General features: G+C 40.2%; 1 protein-coding gene across 3 annotated transcripts in view; it reads left to right on the forward strand.

Annotated features, from left to right (window-relative positions):
- The first annotated feature begins 3,229 nt into the window (after positions 1 to 3,229).
- The window catches only part of LOC117409388 (amyloid-beta A4 precursor protein-binding family A member 1-like), an 86,182-nt gene continuing 75,977 nt past the window's right edge, over positions 3,230 to 13,434 (forward strand). For 2 of the 3 annotated variants that reach the window (XM_058996591.1, XM_058996599.1), the window contains exon 1: positions 4,232 to 4,637. The gene's annotated coding sequence lies outside the window, so the exon portion shown is untranslated. Of the gene's footprint in view, positions 3,338 to 4,231; positions 4,638 to 13,434 lie in introns of those variants that run through there. The other variant, XM_058996596.1, reaches the window with a different exon arrangement.

The following is a 13,434-nucleotide window of genomic DNA, read 5'->3' on the forward strand; positions in this document are numbered from 1 at the left end:
GGAGGTGGAAGCAGCGTGTAGTCTCCCCCTTTTCCAGGGGACTGGTGCTGCTCTGCCTCTCTTGCAGGGAACTGGTGCGGCTCCGCCTTTGAAGGGGAAACCAGCAGGCATTCTTCCTCTGCTGGTTGTGATGGGGAAACCAGCAGGCATTCTCCCTCTGCTGGTGGAGGTGGAACCAGCAGGCATTCTCCCTCTGCTGGCAGCTTGGGTTCTAGGGCTGTGGAAGCCCCGACTTCCCTCTCTTCGGGCTGTGGACGCACCGACTCCTCCCTTTTGGGCTGTAGACGCACCGACTCCTCCCTTTTGGGCTGTGGACGCACCGACTCCTCCCTTTTGGGCTGTGGACGCACCGACTCCTCCCTTTTGGGCTGTGGACGCACCGACTCCCCCGTCTTGGGCTGTGGACGTTCGGGCTCCCCCCACTCAGGCGTAGGACGTTCGGGCTCCTCCCACTCAGGCGTAGGACGTTCGGGCTCCTCCCGCTTGGGCTGTGGACACTCAGGCTCCTCCCCCTTGGGCTGTGGACGCTCAGGCTCCTCCTGCTTGGGCTGTGGACGCTCAGGCTCCTCCCGCTTGGGCTGTGGACGCTCAGGCTCCTCCCACTCAGGTACTGGTGAGCTGGCATAGGGGCATCCCGACCAGTCATGTCCCCCTTCCTCACATCGCCCGCACCAGCTCGGTGGCATCTCAGAGCAGTCCCTCCAGCGGTGATCCACCTTTCCGCACCAGGTGCACCAGGGGAACAGGTTCTCTGGCTCCTCTGGCCGCTGTTGCAGTTGTGGTTGGGGCGGTGGGAGCAACAGTCTACCTCCCCCTGCTGGTGGTGGAGACTGAGGCGACCCCTGCTCCTCCCTCTCCTGATGGACAGGGCAGCAGGCCACGAAGTGCTCACCTCTGCAGATGGGGCATAGTTGGGGTAGCTGTCCGAGGGGGTACCAGGGGCAGTTGGTGCTGGAATGCCCAGGCTCAGCGCAGCAGTAACACCCGGGCTGTTGTTCCTCCGGCTGGTGTTGTGGTTGCTGTTGCTGCTGCAGCTTTCCTTTCCCCCTTCTCTTCTTACTCCTCCTCCCTACCTTCCTCTCCTGGGCCGGTTCCTCCTCCTCCTCACCTTGGAAGGGGCAGATCGCCACCGTGTGTCCGTAGACCCCACAGGCCATGCACCAGCCTTGGTCCTCGAGGCCCCCGAGGAGTTCCTCCAGGTCCCAGCAGCCGTCTCTCCAGCCTTCCATTTTCACTTTTTTTTTTTTTTAAACAGTCCTGTGTTTTTTTTTTTTTTTTTAAACACAAAACCCCCTCTCCTGGTCTGACGCTTAGAGGCGCTGTTATCCTACTTCTGACACCACGTGTCACAAAGACGGCCGGAGTGGGTGGCGTCAGACCAGAAGCAGGAAATAAACAGACAGAGAGGTGTGGTTTGGTGGAGCTGAGCGAATGCTTTCGCTCAGCATTTAATAAACAGAACAGAAAATAAAAGGTTGGAACACAAAACAGGACACGGCACTATACGCCAAAACAAAAAAAGACAAACAAAACGGACTAGACAGACAAACACGGTGAGCAGATTTTAACTATTATTATTATTATTATTATTATTATTATTATTATTATTATTATTACCTCCGTCTCCAATCCCGTTCTCCACTCACTGAACACCCAACCACGAGTGAAAGAAAATGTGTCTATATATACTGTTGTGCTGGGATTCAATTACTAATTAATTATTCACTTGAATCCCGGCACGTGAATTAATTCTGTGCAACCCCGTGCTTACATATTACATTTAACGAGCACGTGAAGTGATTTGTGCCCTCGTGCCTAAATACAAATCTACACTTTTTAAATACACGTGAAACACAGACCCGTTTATATCCCGTGTACCAATGACTATACACCAACATTAACACACGCAACATACAACATATAACACATAATATGCACACAGGGGCGGGGCACATTGCCACAGCTCCTTTTAATGTTACTACATTCTTCTTGTTTTACCTCAATAATACTGATGAAGACATTCACCGAAACATTTGTTATATAATTGTATTCTTCTTTTCTTTTACTACATATACCACCAGTGAGTGGTTTATAGTTTGTATGAATATAACTAATTAAAGAAACAAAATATCTTCAACACAAGATATTACATCTAATATCAATTGTTAGGATAATGCTGCTGTCTTTAACAAACCCGCCTACAGCTGTTAATGATAATAAGAAATCAGGGCTCACTTGTGAGACAATAGTCATACACAAATGCTAGTTACTGTACATGCACATGATAATTTGATTTCCCCACCAAACAAGCTTGAAAAATGCTCTGCTCTTTGATTAAAGAGTTTTGAGTTGTCTTTTTTTCTGTATAGATGACTACAGCTACAGTATCTAATAAACACAAATGTTTAAAAACAACTCTGAACCAGTCCCAATCATAGTTTTACTGGAGGGTTTACCATTTTTCATCATATGATCACTCAAAATAACTATGGATATATGCAGACACATCCATATGTTAACTCACAACGAACCCTAGTATTACATTTAAATTACATGTCAGGGTATTTACAGTGTGAAATAACACAAACAACTGGTTAAAGATAACTCTTTTTTGTATTTGTATGCAGTTTTGTCATTTTGTTGCTATTTTCTATGTATTAATAGCAATACAATGTAACTAGGGTATATAAACATTAAAAAGCAACACATTTGCATTTTAACACAAAGTATTGAACAGTTAAATAATTGTATCATAATCTAACAAACTGGGTGATCTCAAGAGGATGCTCGGATTTTATAGCCATCTAGCAAAGGATGCTAAAATTAAAATGCAATGTTTGTATTCCAATAACAAAGAGAATGGGTGATATTGCTAATTGCTTGCTTTGTTAAATAAATGAATTGCACATTCATACACCTGGGTTGAACAAAGGTAAATCAACACAAGGACATACAGTAAAGAATGTATCCTCACTCTATCCTATTTTTGAAGAATAAAGAACCCTGGTTTGGTGAACTCTAATCAGCAGCTACAGAACCAAATCGCAGTTTACTGTTTTGAGAAGTTATTATACAAAATCATTCGTATTATATATACCAAACTGCGATTTGTTAAAGAAAAGCCCACGCAAACACCTGGAATCCTCGCATTTGGAGCAATGCAATTTCGCCTGTTTTTAAGATTATTTTCGCATTGTTTGTAATCCCTTCTGATGTCACTGGAAGGAGGGGCCGCGAGCGCACACAGACTGACAGCTGAAAGAGGGGAAGATGGTGGAGCTGCATACAGGGGCAGTATCAAAGGTTTATTTGCTGCAATAGTTCTTCTGATGAACAGGTAAGAGATGTATTTTTGTACAACATAAAAAATCTTTAGCATAAACATATCTCATGTGGAATATTAATAATATGCAGATAATTAATGCAGATCTCCCTGTTGAAATAGTCATGGCACTACTTGGAAATGCACCTGGGAGATAAGCTTTACACTAGTACAGCCAGTGGGCCTTTCTGGTGCTATCAATGATCATGTTATTAAACTATGCTAATAAACTCAATATGTCACAGGGATAACGCTTATTATGTGGAAGTGGAACTCGTTTAGCCCAGTTGAAGCTTCACATTATGGCCACAGAACAAACGCAAGAGATTTCAAACGCAGATTATTTATAGGATCGAGAATCTTTAAAATCTTTAAAATCTTAAAATAAATAACTGTTATTCTTCCCATAGAGACAAGAGTACTGTGTACCATTTTTGGCAGGGCGCAGTCTGCGCTAAACCTAAATTAATCAAATGTATGTATATACAGTGAATAGCGCAGACTGGACATTAATGATTAGGTGTTTAATTGACAGTATTTAAATCGATCTCTACAGTATAATATGGTTAATGTGGTACATGAAACTTAATAGACTAAGCGTAAGGGATGCTCAATGGGTCGGGAAACAAGAATCGGTCAATAAAATTGTTTTGACATTCTGTGTAGCGATCTAACTTGTCAGGAACAGCAAACCAATTATTGAGGTGCGTGCATTTGCGTGTGTTTTGTTAGTTGTTACTGCAGCTGCTGGTTGTTGTATACAGATCCAGGGGGACCTGCTGCTGTAGCCGCTGCCACTGCCAAATAGTGCACCATACATACAGCTGAATGGTGACCGCAGTGCGCCTGCGCCTTACTTGACTCTGGCCAGGCTTCCTGCCAAATACTCACCCAGTTGCAGCGTTGCTTTCATTGAGGTACACATTTGTAGTAGACATCCAGACGGGAAGAGCTGTGATGCAGTAGTACGTGTTATGTCGGGTATTATCTTAATTGAAAATAAGTATTTAAATGAATAAATTAACATATTTATGCGGATTTTTGGTATTTAAAGTGATTTTCCAGGCGTCTGCAGCAATGCACCTTTTTTTTGAAGATATGATTGTTATGTAGTTATTTAACAAACGCTTTTACCAAAGAGACTTAGAGACTTGATGGTGAACTACAGATGTATGCATCACAACTGCTGCAGAGTCACTTACAACAGGACCTCGGTTTGACTTCTCATCCAAAGGACAGAGCACGAGGTGGTTAAGTGACTTGCTCACACACAGTGAGTCGGTGGCTGAGCTGGGCTTGAACCTGGAACCTCCTGGTAATAAACCCCTTTCTTTAACCGCGGGAGTAGTAGAATATTTATTTTCCACATTAACTGGATATAAACAACAACGAGGTCTCTGTTTATACATTTGTGTTTTTAGCCAGCCAGTACCACCAGAGTAGGCTGCTTTTCCTGTAGGAGGTGCACACAGGTAAACCCCACGTGTTAATGAGTGGACATTTTATTGAATAGACAATATGTTGTAACTTACAAGGTGTGGTGAGGGATATTATGGTTTTATATTTGACTTGCCTATACATTTGTCAGTTTCAGAACAGTCACAGATTTTGAAGTAAAGCCTGCTTGTGTTCAGTAAATTACAATTCATAGTAATATTGCTTTATTCTGTCCTGTTAATATGTAGGGATGGGAATTTTAAACATTTAACCGTATAAACTCTAAAGAAGTGATTAAACATTTAATAATATGCTAGAGGCATAACCGGTCACATGACAAATGTCACCAAACGCATGTTTTTTTATGGATGAATTTTAGTAATTTATCATCAGTAGTCTGTCGTTGCCAATTATTTTTTTATTATTTTCTACCAATTTGGAATGGCCAATTATTTTTAGGTTCAGCTGTCCTCCGACGCATGTGCCGTCAGCCGACCGCTTTTTTTCACACTGCGGACTCACCATGCAGTCACCCAAGAGCTGCAGCGTTGGAGGACAACGCAGCTCTCGGGCAGCTACAGGCAAGCCTGCAGGTGCCCGGCCAGATTACAGGGGTCACTGGTGCACGGTGAGCCGAGGACACCTAACCCTCCCTCCCTCCCGTACTCGGTCGGCAAAGGAATAGCCTGGACTCAAACTTGCGACGTTCAGACTATAGGGCGCATCCTGCACTCCACGTGGAGCGCCTTTACTGTATTCCCACTCGGAAGCCCCAGCCAAGTAGCTTTTCTAATTGGTGCAACAGAAAGATTGACACTGGGGCGGGTTTTATTCTTGGTCGATCTGGCGCTTCATTGGTGCACTGTGTGTGTTCGTGTCTGTAGTAGGTGTGGTATGGTATCATTTCCATGGCAGGGTAATAATGTTAATGACAGGTGTTTTTTCTGAGTTTGTTCTATATTTAAAATGGCATCCCTAAACAAAGGAAGCCACTTTTGGAAGTATTTTGAGGAACGAGAAAACCATGGTATGTAAATAATTTTGCCAAACAAAATTGCCATACCACCAAAACACAAGTTCAATGCTTCACAATTTGAAATGAAAACATTCAGAATTATTGTGGGTGGAACTACTGATGGCAATAACATTTGCTATAGTTTTATCCGAACAGGGCGTGATCACGTTATCCCCTATGAGGGCAGTGCGTGTGAATTGTGAATGCTGCAGTTTTTAAATCGATGTAAGATGATCCCACTATTGTGCTGACCCATAAAATAATAACAGCGAAGCTGGAAAAAACTTAGATAATCGTGTTGCAGCTGTTCATACAAAACTTTCAATGGAAGAAAAAGTTGCAATTACCACAGACTCATGGACCCCATTCCCCAATCTTCCCATAGGTGGAAGGCTTTTTTCACTTGAAATTGTTCTGTAAGCTTTTGGACCGAACAGACGTTTATGTTTAGTACAATTTTTATTTGTATGTTGGAACTACTGCACTAAAGTAAAGGAGACACCCCTGAGACACACTTCAAACAGGTAGGCCAGGCATCTCTTTTTACAATGTAATGTAAAGTTGTATGGATCCGTGAATTTGAATACTTCATGTTATTTAGTACATACTTGCCAACATTTGTAAACTGTTCAGCGGGACACTCGTCCCCAGGGGGGTGTTATACGCATCATACACATGGGAGGGATCATACCCAAAAAACACTCTATCATATAATAATAGACGTAACCCCTCACGACCAGCATGGCAGTAAACATTGACACAATGAAGCGTTCATACCTTTGTATACCGGTAAGTGATCAGCAGCTGTGTCAGCCGCACCAAGAGCACAGCGTGTGGTTTTCACTAGCTCTACTGTGCAGAATAAATACATTTTTTTCCATGTGTAAGCATCGGGACTTTCTTCCTGTGCATCGGGACGTGGTACATTTGCTAGGAAATCACAACCATGGACTGTTGGCATGTATGTTAGTATTACTTGACCATATACAATTAACTGCACAAGAAGGCAAACATTATGTTAATCACTTAATATATTACTTGATTGTGTGTTAGTTTGACATTTAAAATAGGACTTGTGGCAATTTTTGGGAGGTTTATGTACACTAGTACAGTATGTAGAGGAGAGTGGCGTTTGATTCGAGTACTCAGAAATTGCAATGCTCAAGTACTCGTCTTGAACAACAATAGATCTCAAAAATCCCACCCCTACTACCAAAGACCGCAAACTTTTAAATCTCTGAGGCAGACTTTTTAATATCAGTCACAGTGCTCTTTTAAAATTTCAAAATATTGTGCTATTTTATCGCTGGTAATTACCTTTTCCAGAGGTGAAACTTTTTTCCAATTGTTAGCACAACTCGATTTCGCTTTCCTGTAGCCATTTTGCATTAGCGCTGTACAGTGGGTGATGTCTCTTTAATTTTATAAACCATATAATTTTGGGCAAAGTTCTAAAAATATTATACTATCCAAAATGTGTTCAATAATATGTATGTATGTAGTTATCTCTCCACTAGCAACTTTACTTTGTAGTGAAGTCTTTGTGATGTTAAAACGTTATTTGCTTATTTAGGATTTATTTGCTTAAAAAATACTAACCAGGGCTGTCAGTATCAGAATGTAATATAAAGAGTGTGTGTGTGTATGTATATATGGTTTAAACATTTTAAACGCTGACATTGCAAAGTGTTTAAACGTTCATAAAAATGTACCAAAAGCACATCCGTATTGTACATTAGGGCAATCCCATGAATAATGCATTTTGAGGCTACCATGATTTATCTTTTTTGTTTTTGTTTTTATCGTCTGCAGTTTACCATGCTTGTGCTTTTACTTTGTGTTAGTACACTTTGCTAAGCTTTTATCATATTGCACAGCAGTGCATTTTTATAGCTTTTATAGTAAACTTATTTTATTTATAGGGAGAATGCAAAGTCCTTGGGGGAAGTGACATGTTTCAGCAACTGTAGGATGCACAATTTGTACTGAAAATTGTCTCTCACCTGAAGATGTATTTTTTTTCATTGATGGGTCAAAGGGCCAGTTTCATTTATTCTAAACAGAGTTCTACATGACTACAGTATGGACAAGCCTAGAACTATAAGTATAGTGTGCTTATGTTATGACACCAACTCCATTGTCAGCAGGGGAAAACATTTTCTTTTGAAGATTGTCCTGGCTTTATTTTTTCAGTTGTTTTAAACAGTTGCATATTATGTTTTTGACAAGTAGATCAATTTAACATAGAGTTTGTGTGTGTGTGATTTTACTTGGGTGCGCAGAGATAGAGTGCCCTTACATTATGAATAGCAATGTCACGCTCTCACCTACTGTATTTATTGTATGTCCCAAAAGTGCAGTCTCCATTGAACCACCTGAGGTGCAATTCATTGTACAGCGGCTCCCACACTCTGTCCCTTTGATCTCTCTTGGTGTGTTAAAGATGCTTATTTAGCTGCAAGCCAGTGCCAGTATTGTTGAGAGTGGGTGTTGGAAAACATGGATCGAGAATTGATTAGCAGTTTGCTACGCATGTGGACTGGCAGAGCTATACTGGTGTTCTTTTCTGAAAAGAGACTAATATTGCAGATAGCAGACTGTTTGGTTCAAATTGCACGTACTGCTAACAATTGATAAGAGACCTTGCGTCTACAAGCTTCTTGTCCAACATTGACTGCAAGCTAACAAGACTTTTGGAATACAAAGCATAAAGGAGGGACTGCTGTTGGACCCAAAGGTTCACAGGGAGAATAAGAGATAATGCCACTGGACTCAAAGGGTCTCAGGCAAAACAGAGAGATATGAACAAGGAAGATGACAAAAACTAGATGTATGGACCTTTTGGGGAACCACCAGGGGTCTGAAGAATGCACTGAGTTCAGAGGTCGTCACACTAGACTACACACACAGACACACACACACACACGCACCCACTAAATTAAATATATGGGCAGCAGTGTGGAGTAGTGGTTAGGGCTCTGGACTCTTGACCGGAGGGTTGTGGGTTCAATCCCAGGTGGGGACACTGCTGCTGTACCCTTGAGCAAGGTACTTTACCTAGTTTGCTCCAATAAAAACCCAACTGTATAAATGGGTAATTGTATGTAAAATAATGTGATATCTGTATAATGTGAAATAATGTGATATCTTGTAACAATTGTAAGTCGCCCTGGATAAGGGCGTCTGCTAAGAAATAAATAATAATAATAATAATAATATGGTAACAGAATAATGTGTTGTACCTTTGCTATTGGTTAAGTGTCAGAGAAAGAGGAGGTGGACCATCTATACAGAAGGGTATTTAATGTCATGCAAAAATTGTAAGAACGAGTATTCTGTTTGTCCTGTACCTGGGACCAGACTCCTGCATATTTCAATAAACCTAACAACTGATTGAAGAAAAGATCTACTTACTCACCATCCTTTTTTTTTAAGTTACATCAGTGGGCTTCTAAGAAAACATGCCACCTATTATCTATATAGCCCATACTGCACAGAGAAATATAGATGTCTGCATGTGCCTGGAAGGCTGAATACTGGCAGGCTGTACTCTAGTTTATGTCAACTTTAATCAAATATCTTGTTCTGTATTCATTTTTGCTTGTTAATGTATAATCATACAAGGCAGAGGAAATGCCTGCATTGACAATGGTGACTGACTGAACATGAGCAGGGTCTTTTACAGTGAAATTAATGACCATAATTAAAAGCATGAGCATAAGAACATTTAAATATAGGCCTAATTTGTGTTTAAGGACACACTACAGGGGTGTGCAATTTTTTAAAAAAAACTGTTGTACAAGGGTCAAAATGCTAGAAAAATCTACTTGTCCTTCTTAAAAATCTACTTGCCCCCTTCCCCGTTGCACAAAACACACAACAAAGTAGAATATAACTTGTAGGATTTTGGTTTTTATTTAACAGTGAACACAATCAGTCAATTAGTGATTAACGGGCGGATCTAGCCTTGTAGCTTGACGTGTTCACTGAATTCTTCAAGATACACAAAAGATTCCCTGTGACTCACCTCAGCTCAACAAATGTATACCATACTTTATGGAAATGTTCCTTTCAGTGCAGTTTGGAACACATTTACTAGTAAATTTAAGTAACATACTAAGGGCTAGATGTACTAAAGGATTGTGCCTGTTTTAAGAGCCGTAATGTAATGTGCAGCGAACCCAAAACACATTAGTGTTATTTCATTGCAATGATTTACTTTTAAAATGCATTGGGCACTATAAATATGTGTGTGCAATTTTCTTGTATTGTTTTTAAACCCAACACCTCCTTATGTCAGACAAATGTCCGGTTTAGCGAGGGGCTACTGTATGATTATGAAAAGCTTTTTGGGGGTGAAGGTTGGGGCCCCACTATAGAATCTAATGGGATTAAACTGCCTTTCATTTTATATGTACGGAACAGAACGCATTGTACAGATAACATTTACATTTAACAAAAACAATGTTATTTTGATTCTTGCACCCTTGCATGTATAGACGTTATCCTACCTTCTGCTGCAGCAAACCACAACTCAGCTCCCGCTATTTATTTGAACAATGTTGCAGGACTCTTGCAGTGTATAATATGACAAAATGTTTTTTTCTTTTGTTTATTTCTATTATATACTTAAAAAAAAAAAAAAGTGTGCAACATTTTACAGCTATTTTTCCTCATCTAACATCTTGTCTCATGATGGCTAACATGAACACTGCTGCAGCAGGGTGATCCTGGTTTCATACCCGGATGGCTTTTTTTTGCACTACTGTCAGTAAAAGATAAATACATAAACTTGAGATTTACAGTCTATATTGTATTTAAAAATAATAAAATATTGTACAGATAATCTCATATATAAGCACTTCATTTCTGTCATTATAAACATATTTGTCAATCTTCACCCTTGCCAAAATATAGACCTTCTGGCAAACTGTAGCGGCAAGTTTTCCACAAGTTTGCTGCAAACATGTGGTGATCTGGCAAATATTTATGGTGTAGTAATAGCAAACTTTTGGTGAACTATTGTAAATATTGTGATTTGCTTTTTTTGTAGAGATGCAGTGGAAATATATGAAGCATTAAAAAAACCTAACATGTATTTTTAAATATCTATCTATCTATCTATCTATCTATCTATCTATCTATCTATCTATCTATCTACAGCTCTAGAAAAAATTAAGAGACCACTGCAAAATTATCAGTTTCTCTGGTTTTACTATTTATAGGTATGTGTTTGGGTAAAATGAACATTTTTGTTTTATTCTGTAAACTACTGACAACATTTCTCCCAAATTCTAAATAAAAATATTGTCATTTAGAGCATTTATTTGCAGAAAATGACAACTGGTCAAAATAACAAAAAAGATGCAGTGTTGTCAGACCTCGAATAATGCAAAGACAATTAGTTCATATTCATTTTTAAACAACACAATACTAATGTTTTAACTTAGGAAGAGTTCAGAAATCAATATTTGGTGGAATAACCCTGATTTTCAAGCACAGCTTTCATGCGTCTTGGCATGCTCTCCACCAGTCTTTCACATTGATGTTGGGTGGCTTTATGCCACTCCTGGCGCAAAAATTCAAGCAGCTCGGCTTTGTTTGATGGCTTGTGACCATCCATCTTCCTCTTGATCACATTCCAGAGGTTTTCAGTGGGGTTCAGGTCTGGAGATTGGGCTGGCCATGACAGGGTCTTGATCTGGTGGTCCTCCATCCACACCTTGATTGACCTGGCTGTGTGGCATGGAGCATTGTCCTGCTGGAAGAACCAATCCTCAGAGTTGGGGAACATTGTCAGAGCAGAAGGAAGCAAGTTTTCTTCCAGGACAACCTTGTACTTGGCTTGATTCATGCCAAAGCTGCCCGATTCCAGCCTTGCTGAAGCACCCCCAGATCATCACCGATCCTCTACCACATTTCACAGTGGGTGCGAGACACTGTGGCTTGTAGGCCTCTCCAGGTCTCCGTCTAACCATTAGATGACCAGGTGTTGGGCAAAGCTGAAAATTGGACTCATCTGGGGGTGCTTCAGCAAGGCTGGAATCGGGCAGATTTGTCTTTGTGAAGGACGCATGAATCAAGCCAAGTACAAGGTTGTCCTGGAAGAAAACTTGCTTCCTTCTGCTCTGACAATGTTCCCCAACTCTGAGGAATGGTTCTTCCAGCAGGACAATGCTCCATGCCACACAGCCAGGTCAATCAAGGTGTGGATGGAGGACCACCAGATCAAGACCCTGTCATGGCCAGCCCAATCTCCAGACCTGAACCCCACTGAAAACCTCTGGAATGTGATCAAGAGGAAGATGGATGGTCACAAGCCATCAAACAATGCCGAGCTGCTTGAATGTTTGCGCCAGGAGTGGCATAAAGCCACCCAACATCAATGTGAAAGACTGGTGGAGAGCATGCCAAGACGCATGAAAGCTGTGCTTGAAAATCAGGGTTATTCCACCAAATATTGATTTCTGAACTCTTCCTAAGTTAAAACATTAGTATTGTGTTGTTTAAAAATGAATATGAACTTATTTTCTTTGCATTATTCGAGGTCTGACAACACTGCATCTTTTTTGTTATTTTGACCAGTCTGCAAATAAATGCTCTAAATGACAATATTTTTATTTGGAATTTGGGAGAAATGTTGTCAGTAGTTTATAGAATAAAACAAAAATGTTCATTTTACCCAAACACATACCTATAAATAGTAAAACCAGAGAAACTGATAATTTTGCAGTGGTCTCTTAATTTTTTCCAGAGCTGTATATATATAAGAAAGTATACACACCAGCTTGGGTTAAAGTTTTGATAATTCAGCTCACGTATTAAACAGCGGAACACAATAACATGTTAATATCTTTACTTAAATATTCCTATAGTACATGTTCTCATTACACATTGTAATCCTAGAGTCACAGAGAACATAGAAACTATTTTGTTACACTCCAGGGTTTTGCTGACCGCATTTCTGCTTATAACACAAGCATGTTATTTCAAGCTAGCTATTGATCCATATTTTCTTCATCTTTATCAGCCTAAAAAGTAATTTTGAATGTAAATATGTATGTATCAAAGATTAAATAAATGAGTCACATTTTATGCCTGTGTATTGATGAGTCCTATTTTAATGGGCTCAATGGCAGATACTTAGATCCCACACCTTCATTGGCCCCCTTTTACTAACTTAAAAAAGCAGTGAAAACTAGCTTTAAAACTTTATTCAGTAGACAATCAGAATACATAAAACACTGAATAGAATGCAATGTCAAGTGCAACAGCTGTACATCAGTTCCCATTCACTAAATTTTACATTTTAAATGGAAACAAAATTCTACATTGTAAACTAAGCTAATAATTTTAAAATCATAATGTATCACAACAAAATAACATTCACATACTTGAAATGGCACTAAGCCACTTGAAAGACATACTGTATCATTGGTTAATGACGGGCAAACAGAGGGAGAGACGTTGTTATGTTAGACTGAGCTCAATATGACTGCGCCTCCAGGATTTTTCGATCACACGTATTCACTGTCAGTGTCACTGTGATTTTTGGTCTGTGAACCCCGTGCTAAATCAAAAACGTTTAAAAAGAAAGAAGGAGGAAGAGTTGTCTAAATCGGCAGCAAAGTGTTCTGGGATTTACCTAATGTTCAGGTAA

Source organism: Acipenser ruthenus, chromosome 2 (genome assembly GCF_902713425.1).
Source record: "Acipenser ruthenus chromosome 2, fAciRut3.2 maternal haplotype, whole genome shotgun sequence".
NCBI classification, from domain to species: Eukaryota; Metazoa; Chordata; class Actinopteri; order Acipenseriformes; family Acipenseridae; genus Acipenser; species Acipenser ruthenus.